The sequence below is a fragment of the Zingiber officinale genome, chromosome 9B, assembly GCF_018446385.1.
Source record: "Zingiber officinale cultivar Zhangliang chromosome 9B, Zo_v1.1, whole genome shotgun sequence".
NCBI lineage: Eukaryota > Viridiplantae > Streptophyta > Magnoliopsida > Zingiberales > Zingiberaceae > Zingiber > Zingiber officinale.
The window spans coordinates 85872630-85882875 of NC_056003.1; the positions used below are offsets into that span (position 1 = coordinate 85872630).

Consider the following 10246-nt stretch of genomic DNA (forward strand, 5'->3'; position numbering starts at 1 on the left):
GTTGTTTCTCCATGTCAAAATGTATTAATTGGCTGCTATATAAAACATGTCTATCTTTTCCTCTAATTATTTCTATTTTAACTAATATCTTACTCATTTTTAAAGTATATACATGATGATTTGTTGTTGACTTGCATACAAAAGAAGAGAATTTTATTTACTATGTGTAGTTCTTGTTTGTGTGAACTCTTAATCATTTTCTATTTATTTCAGGTTCTTCGTAACATTGTTGTTGCAGAATACTTTCACTGGAATATGCTATGTGATTCAATAACTCCTATTTTTCCACTGGACTGTTAATCTCTTTTTGATTTTGTGGATAACTTTGCTGCAAACTATGCTCTGAAGAGAGTTTATTATGTCAACTATGCATTAGGGATATTTGGACGCAGGAAACCTTGCTGGCATCTATTATGAACAAAGTCAACTTGACATGGCAATTCTGCATTACAAGCAAGCTATCAACTGTGATTCTACCTTTATTGAAGCTTACAATAATCTGGTAAGTTGATAATGGTCTAATATGTCAAAATGTGGTATCCTTCTTGATGGTGAGCCAGGTTAGTTAATGATCGACTTTCTTGCACATTAAAAGGGGAAAGCTCTCAAAGACGCTGGACATGTGGAAGAGGCTATCAACTTCTATAGGGTGACTTTTTAATTTGGATATTTTTATTCTCTTAAGTTTTTTTTCCTTGTTGAATAACTTCATTTTAATAATTTTTCCCAAGTCATGCCTTGCTTTACAACCTAACCATCCACAAGCATTGTCAAGCCTTGGCAACATATACATGGATTGGTAAGCTTTAGAAATGTTTGATGACAACTGTGCGGATAGTTTATTTTTGTTCCTTAATGAAACTTCTCTTCATGCAGCAACATGATGAGTGTTGCTGCATCATTCTATAAGGCAACTTTAGCAGTTACAACAGGGATATCTGTGCCCTTCAACAACTTGGCTATTATATACAAGCAACAGGTAGAGTACTATATCTGCCTTTTTCATCGCTAGTTTGAGAGTTACTGCATATTGCCTCATTTAATGGAAGAAAGTCATATAATTTGTCTATCTTCTTCTTTGATGTCTTTGCCCCTAGTTGGAAATTGATAGTTCTCTTGTATTACACTAGGGAACTTATGCAGAAGCGATAGCCTGTTACAATGAAGTTCTTCGCAGACTGTTGCTGATGGTCTTGTCAATAGAGGGAACACATTTAAGGAGATTGGTAGAGTTACTGAAGCAATTTAGGATTATATACGTGCTGTGAATATCAGACCAACTATGCCTGAAGCCCATGCAAATTTGGCTTCAGCTTACAAAGATAGGTAATTTCTTCTTTGAATTTGTGCTGGTGTTGGACTATATCAGTATCTTACATCTATGATTCTTCTTTCTATTTATTTATGGTTGAGATAATTGATGAACGTTTCTCTTTTTAAGCATTCCAATTACTCATCTTGTTACCTGGTGCTCTTACTGCTTTTTCAACTATGATTTTTTGTCTGGATTTACTAATATATTATTTATGTGTTTTTACAGTTTACAAATCTCAAGTACTCCAGAGTTGAAATTGATGAAGTGCGGTTCGAGTGGGCTGAATGTATGCTAGATTACATTTGAGTAGGAAAGGTATTTGATTTTTGAAAACTTTGGATGATGCATGCATTTGCATGGAATGTAAATTGTGTATGTTGTCCCATGTCAATTTCTTTCTGATGGTGATATTCTAGGACTTTTGCAACATGTATAATTCTTCTATTTTTGTTCTTTGCTGTAGTTAAGTAGACCAAATGATACTTTTGTTTGACAGATTAGAACAGTGGATGTTTTAACTCAGAAAACTCGGCATTTGAAGGTGAAAAGCGGTGAGATTAGGGAAATGAAAGGCGCAAGAAGAATGGAGCAGTATAGCAAGTTGAACAGATTCTGATTCTCATAATTTAATGTAGCCTCAGCTTGATTTTTGACTTACGATGTTCTACCTTGATGTGTTGTTAAAAGAATGTTCTACCTTGATTCTGATATCTATTAGCTTTTGATGTAAAAAGAATGTTTGTGTATTTTATGGATATTGTTATAAGAAGAATATTTATGTAATTTGTGAATATTTGTCTATTTTATGGATACTGTTGAATGAAGAATATTTGTGTAATTTGTGCATATTTGTGTATTTTTTTGGTTACTATCAGTTTTTCACTGTTTCGGAAATCAAATTTGTGTTGTTAAAAAATACTGATATTACATCGGTTTTCCACCGCTGCAAAACCGGTGTCATTAACTAATATTACATCGGTCGTATACCGCTGCCAAAACTGGTGTTATTAGCATATAATATTACATCGGTTTTACACCGTTGATGAAACGGTGTCGTTAAGTGATACTACACCGGTTAATAACCGATTCGAACACCGGTGTCGTTAAGTGATACTACACCGGTTTTAACCCAATGTCTAAAATAGCAGACCTTTTGCATCGCCTTCATAGACATCGGTCGAAAATGTAATAAACACCGGTGGAAATCCGATGTCTATGAGGGTTTTTGTTGTAGTGCGTGTTGGTAAGAACTTTCCCCATGGTGCTATTAGTCAACATAGTAATTAGATGTGCCAAAAAATAAGACATTAGGTGGTAAGCCATGAGGACCAATCCGTAGACTAACTTCTCGATGGTCGTGTACCGGGACTAGCCCCTTTTAATGGATGACTGAAGAAGTACACTGGTCATTGTGCATTATCCTGCTCTTTCACCAAAACTGCCCCATGACCTCAGAGGTAGCTGACAAATACACCCAAAGTGGCTCTCCCACGATAGGCTTGAATAATGAGGGTAGGGTCTCCAAGTGTTGCTTCAGTTCCTTAAAAGCTTTGTTACACTCTTCGACCCACTAGAACTTTACAGCTTTCTAAAGTACTTTAAAGAAGGGGAGCGCTTAGTCTGCAGACTGGGATATAAATATGGAGAGTGTAGTGATTCAATCCACTAGCTTCTGGGCTTCCTTTAGATTTCGAGGAGCCTGCATGTCTCGAAGCACTTGGACCTTCTATGGGTTCGCTTCGATTCCCCTATCGGTGACAAAATATCCCAGGAACTTCCCTCCTCGAGCTCCAAACAGGCATTTCAGGGGATTTAGCATTAGCCCGACTGCCTCAGTGTGCCGCAGGTCTCCTCCACATCGAAAATCAGGTTTATCATCATGGTGGACTTGATAAGGATGTCGTCCACATATACCTCCATGTTCTGCCCTATTTGTTCTCGAAAGATCTTGTCCATCATCCTTTGGTAAGTAGCACCTATATTTCGTAACCCAAATGGCATAACTGTATAACAAAAATATCGTCTGCCATGATGAAGCTAACTTTCTCCTGGTCTTCACGATTGAGAGGGATTTGGTGGTATCCCTAGTAAGAATCGAGCATGCAAATCCTTTCGCAGCTTGAGGTTGAGTCCACCATCTAATTGATCCTCGGTAGGGGGTAACAATCTTTGGGACTAGCCCAGTTGATGTCCTGAAAGTCGATACAGAGCCTCCACTTGTTGTTGGGCTTGGACACTAGGACTACCTTAGAAAGTTAGGGCGAGAATTGTACCTCTTTAACATGCCCTACTTTTAAGAGCCGGTCTACTTTAGCTCGGATGATCTTATTTTGCTCAGTCGAGAAATTTCTCTTCTTCTTCTTGATCGGTCGGGAATCGGGCAAGAGATGAAGCTTGTGCTTAGCTACCTCGAGCCTGACTCCCGACAGCTCATTGGGGGGCCAGGTGAAGACGTCCCTATTGCGCACCAGACATTCGACTAGGTCTGACTTGATTTCTAGCGGTAGGTCACTCGATATACGAGTGATGCTTTTAGACCGGTCAAGATGAAGTTGAATCTCCTCCCAGGGAATGGGTTCTTCCGCCATAGGCAAAGGCTCCTCTTAAATAGCGTGGACTCCTCCATCTTGTGTTTTCTAAGCCTTGCGAGCCTCGACCCTGACCATGTCTATATAACACTTGCACGAGACCAGTTGTTCGCCTCTAACTTCCCCGACCTGGTCTGCCATCGAGAATTTTATCTTCTGATGAAAGGTGGAGACTGTCGCTCGAAATTCATATAGGGCGGTCTCCCTAAGATGACGTTGTAAGAGGACAAGGAATCCACCACGATGAAGGTGCTCCTCTGAGTCCTCACCAATGGTTCACTACCCAAAGATATAGCTAGTTTAATTTAACCCATTAGTCGTACATCATTACCTGTGAACCCATACAAAGAAGTGGCTACAGGTTGAAGTTCAGTGGCATCAATTTGCATGCCATCAAACGCACTTTTGAATAGCGCGTTGACAGAGCTTCCGGTGTCGACGAAAACTTTGGACATGCGACTGTTGGCGATAATGACTTTGATGATAAGTGCATCATCGTGAGGGAGCTCTACTCCCTCCTGCTCTTGTGGCCCAAAACTGATCAAGGGCCCGACAGCTTGTTCCTGGCTGCAACATACCGCATGTATCTCTAAGCGACGTTCATAGGACTTCCTGGCTTTAGAGGAATCCCCATCCGTGGTCCTTCAGAGATCATGTCGATCTCCCAAATGACAATATTTCCCCTATTCTCTTTCTCAGGGGATTCTAGTGGCTCTTTGCCCCGTCTTGCCTACTAGCTTCCCTGACCTCCCTTCTCGGACAGGGGTTTACTTGATTTCCCTACGGTAGTAGGCAGATTGTCCAACAGCCTTTGGTGTTTGGGCGCGATCTTGGGTGGAGGCAGGCCAAGTTTGATCGCCCGCTGAGAATCTCGGGAGAACTGGATGCAATCTCTTGTGTAATGGGTGTGAGACCTATGATAGGTGCAATAACGGGGCCCCCACTAGCCGGGTTTAGGAGCTTATATAGCCTCGACTCATTGTGCCTCTCTAGTTTCCTGGATGGGTGGAAAACCAAGTCGAGCATCCCTAGTACGGGTAAAGGGTCGACTGGGAGGTTGGGACGGTCTTCTTTCCACCTTGTTGATAGGAGCAAGCGCTTTGGCTTCTTTCCTCCGAGCAGCTTGGGCTTCCTCGACATTGATGTAGCTTGCGGCCTTTCCAAGCATCTCATCGAAATTCTTCACGAACTCTCGAATGAGGGCTCAGAAGAAGTCCCTCTCAACCAGGCCTTAGGAGAAGGCGCTCATCAGGATATCAGAGGTAGCGAATGGGATATCTAGAGCTACTTGGTTAAAGCATTTTATGTATGCCCTTAGGGGTTCCATGGACCCCTGTTTGAGAGTAAATAGGCAATGATTCGTCTTTTGGTACCTCTTGCTGCTGGTAAAGTGGTGTAGAAAGACGTTCTTGAAATCCCAAAAGCAAGTGATGGATCCGATAGGCAATCTGTCGAACCACCTTTGTGTCGAGCCTAATAGGGTGTTTAAGAACACTCAACACTTAATGGTGTCGCTATATTGATAAAGCAGCGCAGCGTTTTGAAACTTATGGAGGTGATCCTTTAGGTCTTTACTACCTTCGTACTCCCCAATAGTTGGGGGCTTATACCCCTTCGGTTGCTTTTCCTCAAACACCCTTGGAGAGAAGCATACCTGTAGTTCCTCGGGTACCTCCTTGGGCTCCTCCCGAAGGACTATGGTCTTCCCCTTTTTCGAATCTCTCGACAGGGAACTTTTGGCCTGGAGGCTTGGTTCTATTCCTTCTTGTTGCTGTGATCCTAGCCAGGGTCGTGATATAAAGCTCGGGAGAAGTCTTCTGCCTGTTTCCTCTTAGACCCTTTGTTAGAAGCGTGGGTCTAGTCCTTCGAGGCCACTGATCTCTTCGGTGGCTGTGAATCTGCAGTATGCCTCTCGAAGGCTGCTCGTCTCTTAGCTTTCTTGAACAGCTCGCACTCTCCCGCTATCATGGTTACGTTGATCTTACCGGTGTCCTCCATCTTCAAGTTCTAGAACAGGTAGAGAAGATTCCCACAGACAACGTCAAATTGATTCTGTCCAAAATCTGAGTCAGACGGAGCGGGCGAAGGTGGCGTCGGTATTGACAGAAAGGTAACTTTGATGCACCCTATGTATGTGCATCGGAAAAGTGAACCCCCACGTAGTACCAAAGGTCGGCAGTAACGAAATTGGTGATACTTGGGCCTTGCACATACTCAAACAAGCACACGGAGCGTTAGAGACTAGAAACCAGGGAAAAAATCCCCAGCACAAGTCCTCCGACACTCAAATCAGGTCTTTTTTCCCTAGGAATAGTGTACGAAAGAAGGAACAAAGAACTGTTGAAGATGTGTGCGTGTACCTGGCCAATGAAGAGAACCTCCCTTTTTTTATGACTCTGCCTGCCTTTTGAGCCTGATCGCTGTCAAAGAATGTAAGGTGTCAAGGTATGTCACGGGAGGGAGGACGTCTGGCGACCTCCCATTGACCGGAGGAAGATTTCACCTTCAGTGTGTGGCAGACCACTAGAATATTTCTTGACTTATGGCAGTTATTCTCTGACATGAGATTATAATTCTCTGACACTGTTGTCTCTTAGCATTGTCTGTCCTGCATAGGTTCAACTGCAGACAGCTCGGGGTGACTACTCAAATATGCTACAAGGATTGAGCCTTGATGAAGAGGATGAGCTGTGGCGAACCGGCCGGGGCTTATCTGAGACTGTGGCGAGGGACACAGCCTTCATGATTTGGCTGCTAAAGAGCCGATCGGGGGTTAGTAAAAATACCAGGGCTATATATAAAGCCTGAAGTGGAAAGATTCGATCAGTCGGGGACAGGCCAAGAACTAGTCCAAACCTCATCTTAGGGCTTAGACTCGGGGGTCTGCCATGCCTGTGACCGACTAAGAATTATGCAGCTGGTGATGCAAGGCGGCCTGACTCCCATCTTCCCTTGACTGTTACTGTCACGTCCTTTTGACTATTGACTGTCACATCCTCGTGACCACTGACTGCCTGACCTTATCGGGCCTCTCCTTTACACACCGTATCAGTGGGCAATGTGATTCTCAAAAGATCTCTTCATGCACGAGATCTAGATGTTGATAAGGCATCTGTGCAGTTTCTAACATTCCGCACAGATGCGGAGCTGCTTTGTATTTTGACCATCAAAAGGAGAGGAAGGTTCTATTTTTGCTTTCATTGGTTTGCTGTTGCCTATCACATGGATAGGCAAAGAACAATAGATGGGGATGTTGTAGAATTGGAGTGTGGCATGAGTTCAGTGATGCAACCACAGGAAGGAGCAAACGAAATGGGCTCTAGCTCAGGGCAGGAAAAGAATGTTGAAAATTGGACCAACAAACAAGTAAATAAATTACTTGTCTTACACTAACAATAACAACACTACAACACCTTTTTTGTGGATCACTCACAATTCTAAGACAAAGAAGAAAAACAAAAAAACTTTGACTCACAAATTGATACTTGATTGATGAATGAAACTAAATACAAGGTAGAGTATTTATAGTACTCTTCATACAATCTGGACCGTTCAATTAAATTAAATCCTAACCATTGAAATTCTAATTCTTATCCATGAAATGAGAAAAATACTCTTAACCACACATTTAATTTTATCTTTTACCAAGTCGTCATCTTTATCTATTAGAAAAACAAATAATTAAATAGCAAATCTTATCTATAACTCTTATCTTTTATTGGATAAGTTTTATCCTTTATTTGGGTTGGAGTTGATATTTAACACTCCCCCTCAACACCAACCCTTTGTACTATGCCGAGTTGATCACGAAACCTTTTGAATTGACCCATCTGGACGATGCTTTATTTTGTAAACCCATTTGCACGAAATGGGTTTCACATCTCTTGGTTTTGGTATGAGATCCCAAGTCTAATTTTGTTGCAGTGCATCAATCTCTTGTTTCATGGCTGTCATCCACTCAGAACTTTGTGATGCTTTTTCAAACGTCTCAGGCTCTACTGCTTCTTCAACTATGGCCGCATTTGCATATTTTGGATTTGGCCTTCGTGTTCTTGTTGACCTTCGGAGTTGAGATTGTGGAGTTAATTCTTCCACTTCATTAGGCCTTTCTTCTTCATTTGGATGTTGATATATGCCGGTTTGCCAAGGACTCTGAGTCACTCTTTGCTCTTCATCATTATCATTTGGACCTCCTGATTCATCTGAACCTGATTGAAGTTGAACTATATGCTCCCTCATCTTTTGTTGTACTTTATCTTCAAGGTCTTTAGATTCTGGCAAGACCTCCTTCTCTGTGGTCCACCAAGAAGATGCTTCATCGAACACTACATTTTGTGAAGTGTAACATCTTTCGCTTGTTGGATCCCAGCATTTCCATCCCTTTCTCTGGCTATCGTATCCCACAAAGATGCATCTAATAGCTTTCTTGTCAAACTTGCTTCGTAAGTGATCAGGAACAAATACATAACATACACATCCAAATACTCGAAAGTAGCTAACTGTAGGTTTTTTGTTCCATAACTTCTCAAAGGGTGAAATAAATTCTAACCTTGGTTGAGGAAGTTTATTGATGATAAAAGCTGCAGTCCTCATTGCTTCAGCCCAAAAACGTCCAGGTACATTCTTCTCATGCAGCATACTTCGACAAATTTCTGCAAGATGTCGGTTCTTTCTTTCTGCTACACCATTCTGCTGTGGTGTGTTGGCACAAGTGTATTGATGATATACTCGACTTTCTCTCAAGTATTGAGAGAACTCTCTTGAGCTATATTCTCCTCCATTGTCTGTGCGCAAGCAACATATCTTTTTTCCCAATTCTCCTTCGACTGACTGCTTGAACTCTTTGAACATTGAGAAGGTATCAGATTTTTCTTTCATAAATAAAATCCACACATACCTTGAGAAATCATCAATGAATGTCACCATATACCGCATACCACCAATTGACGACTGCTTAACAGGCCCGAATACATCAGAGTGAACTAACTCCAATGGTTCCTTTGCTTTGAAGTTTGACTCCTGATATGGTAATTGGTGTGCTTTACCATACTGACATCCTGCACATATTGTGTCTGTTCGTATGTCTAGTTGAGGAAGTCCCTTGAGCATCGACTTCTGCATCATCATGTTTAATTTGGAATAGCTAACATGACCTAGCCGCATGTGCCATATAACTGCTGTCTCACTTTTTCTTGTCTTGTCTATATATGCAGACTCTGCTGACATCACGTAGAGCGACTCTAATCGTTGACCCTCCATTGTTGGTGTTTCTGAAATTTTGAGGTTTCGATATACCTTTACATTTTCAGGACCAAATAGAACATAATGACCTGAAGATGTTAATTGGGCCACAGACAGTAAATTCTTCTTCATTCCTGGGACATGATAGACATCTTGAAGAGGCACTTGGTTAGAATTATATCGAGGCGTAATTACCGTCTTACCAACATGTGCTATTGGTAACCTTGAGTTGTCGGCTGTAACCACCATACGAGCTCCTTTGTATTGAGATAAGTTTTGCAATTTTTCTTTATCACCCGTCATATGATTTGAGCAGCCTGAATCCACGATCCAATCATTTTTGTAGTCAATCTGTTCTGGCGTTGTTGTGAGAGCCAAGTCTTTTTCCTCCGTAGCCATCAAAGCTTCAGCATCCCAATCATCTTCGCTATTCTCTTTAGAATTGGAAGTAGCAGTGTTGCTTTGAACGAACCTTTTCTTGGACCAACAATCTTTTGCCATGTGGCCCACCTTCCCACAATTGTAGCACTCGCCAGAAAATTTTTTACGATCACCATAATTCTTCGAGGCTCCCCCTGGACGAGAGCCTCCATTCCCATAATAGATTTTTCCTTTGTCGCCATCCTTTTTAGATCCACCAGTGTGCCGTTTGAAGTTGTCTTTATTTTTATTGGTGTAGAGCGCTTCTTCTTCATCTTTTAGTGAGAGTCCTCCCATTTGCTTAGCCATAGCTTCTTGACCTGCAAGTAAATTTTCAAATTCAAGAAGCGATGGTTGTGTTGGCCATCCTTGTATAGCAGCAATAAATCCTCGATATTCTGGCCTCAAACCATGAATAATTATTCTTTTTATCCTTGCTTCCCCAATAGGAGCTGATGGATCTAGTTCTGAAATTTCGCGACATATCAACTTCACCTTGTGGAAGTATTGGGCAATCGTCTTGTCACATTGCGCTATTGACAATAGCTCGTTCTCCAGAAGTTGCAATCTTGTATCATTCTTCTTTGAAAAAAGTGTAGCAAAGATATCCCACACTTCCTTTGGTGTTTTGGCATCTCGGATGTGCTCCAACATTTCTTCTTCAATTGTGATCTTTAAGGCA

At 41.7% G+C, this 10246-nt stretch overlaps 1 long non-coding RNA gene across 1 annotated transcript; it reads left to right on the top strand.

Annotated features, from left to right (window-relative positions):
• The first annotated feature begins 919 nt into the window (after nt 1–919).
• Nucleotides 920–1596, top strand: LOC122025789. Its single transcript, XR_006123829.1, has 3 exons — nt 920–979; nt 1131–1326; nt 1541–1596. It is a non-coding gene; the product is annotated as an uncharacterized LOC122025789 (long non-coding RNA).
• The last annotated feature ends 8650 nt before the right edge of the window (nt 1597–10246 follow it).